The sequence below is a fragment of the Berghia stephanieae genome, chromosome 3, assembly GCF_034508935.2.
Source record: "Berghia stephanieae isolate SIO BIC M18660-M18661 chromosome 3, UCSD_Bste_1.3, whole genome shotgun sequence".
Lineage (NCBI taxonomy): Eukaryota > Metazoa > Mollusca > Gastropoda > Nudibranchia > Aeolidiidae > Berghia > Berghia stephanieae.
In genome coordinates, this window is record NC_088362.1 from 3757706 (window position 1) to 3760205 (window position 2500).

At 35.6% G+C, this 2500-nt stretch overlaps 1 protein-coding gene across 1 annotated transcript in view; it reads right to left on the reverse strand.

Moving 5' to 3' along the window:
• The window catches only part of LOC144967042 (neuropilin and tolloid-like protein 1), a gene marked incomplete in the record, with an annotated part of 130706 nt that overhangs the window by 21807 nt on the left and 106399 nt on the right, over window positions 1-2500 (reverse strand).

Here is a 2500-nt window from a genome sequence, read left to right on the forward strand (position 1 = left end):
TTTGTGATTGTCCAAATGATACAGAATCAGTACCCAAGTAGGGTAATATTTATCTCTATGGTGGTGGGCGTGATATTATATTTATCAACATGAAGCAAATCGGCGATTTCATATTAAGTTCTCGGGAGAGCTGAGATGAACAGACCATTTCTCGGTAGGTAGTCATGATTTATTTATTGACTTGTCAAAGAGGTGCGGGTCTGGGCGGTACTCGGAGGATTTCTCTCTCTCTCTCTCTCTCTCTCTCTCTCTCTCTATCTATATATATATATATATATATATATATATATATATATATATATATATATAAAATACTTTCTCTCGCTCTCTCTCTCGCTCTATATTTTCTCTCTCTCTCTCTCTCTCTCTCTCTCTCTCTCTATATTTTCTCACACTCTCTCTCTCTCTTTCTCTCTCTATTGATGTTTTTGGGGGTTATATTAAATTACATTACATATTATTATTATCAGTTTAGATATTCATTCAATGCTAACTCAAACCATTTAATCAGCTTGATATTTTGATATTGATTTCGTTTTTCTTCTTTTCTATTCTTTTATTTTATTCTATTTTTGTTCAAGGATGATTAAACTCGCTCACTCAGAAAATATGAATGATTTCCGCTGACATCGAACGAGATGGATTAACACATATTTCTTGCTCGGAAAGAAGGATGAGGCAATATGGTTTTATCACCCCCCCCTCCCCCCCCAACCCCTACACACACACACACACACATACAAACACACACATCACACACACACACACACACACACACACACACACACACACACACACAGCCACCGTCTGGCCCTTCCGTAACTCCCTCCTCACAAGTAAACGACTACACCCTATTCCAATCAATACAATTGGTTGAAAGAGAGAGAAATACAAACCTTATATTTGACTGATTTTTTTTTTTATACATTGTAAATCTAAGACTTTTTATATCGATTGTTTATCAAGATAAACAATCCAAAAGTTTTAAATCCACCATCGTCATCATTTTAGCTCTCGAGTTATACAATTTCACCAATAAGAAATGATAAAATGTAACATTGTTGAATCGCTAGATTTATTATCTGAGTTTTTACATTCGTGTTTTTTTTCACTTTCATTAGATTTTTATTTCATTTTAACTCTCTCCTTACCCGCCATTTTCGGGATTTTCCTCAAAACTTCATATCCAACGAACACAAAAATATATTTTTTATTATTCAAACACAATAGCAGTAAATTCTTGCGATACTTAATTTCTTTAGTAAAACATGTTCTACAAGACAATGTTATAGTTGGTTGTATCGTAACGAATGTGACGATTTTCCTATAGTTGGTTAAAGAATGATTAATCCAGGCTGGATAATCATGTAAAATCGTGTGATAAACCAACATAAACAAACTTAGGAGTCACAATCTGGTTTAGATTTGGAACTAATTGAAGAAAATTCGTCCAAATGTTCAAATTTGACCAGTTGTTTTGTTGTCGTCGAATAGACTTCACCCATTGTTTATCATATCATTTTTAAAAATTGAGCTTTTATATAGCGCAATATTCACTAAATGTGCTCAAAGCGCTTGACAAGAGGTCCCTGGCCAACAGCAACATTTAACATTTAGGACGGGACATGACGCCTGTTAGGCGATGTTATAATCATATAACATAGACAACGCTGTTAACGGCCAGGTACTCATTTTACACATGAATGCGGTGAGAGAATGTGAGTAAAGAGCCTTCTCCAAGGACTCAACTATGCGCCGAGCGAGGCTCGAACCCAGGACCTTCCGATCCAAAAGCGAGTGTCATACCACAAGACCACATAGCCGCACATATCGTCCAAAGACATTGAAATTCCTTGTCATCAATGCATCATGCAGTTATAAATAGTTATAAACAAAAAGATTAAATTGATAGTAGATAAATGATAAAAATATACACAATGTCGTCAAAAGTCAAATTGGTGCATAAAGAATAATTTAACTTTTCATTGTTAATCAAAAGCATCGAATTTTACTTTATATTCAACTATTTTTAAAAGGATGAAAGAGAGATCAAAGTCGCAGGCGTATAAATAATAAAGGAAAATTCCAGCCGTCTGCAAGCAAACCGACTTCCGTTTCCGGCGTTGACCTATTTCAGCAAACGACCGATTTCTTTCGAGGTTAGCCTATAATATTTACACTTGTTTTCTCTCGTGCATCGAATAAACAGATTCATGCACATATTATTGTAGGTCTGATCATCATCATCATCAAGTGCCAGGCCTGTTGAAGACATCGGCGATCATGTCCCTCCAACCATATCTGTCCTCAGATCTTCTCAATAGCTCGATTCCTGTTCCTCCTCCACCAATCCATCTGTTCAGATTGTCAATGTAATCTATCCTCTGTCTCCCTCTTCTTTTCTTCCCAGTAACTTTACCCTTAAGTACAATCTTTTCAATACCGTTTGTTCTGTAAATATGTCCGAGAAATTTTAACTGTCTTTTTCTAAAGGTGTTTA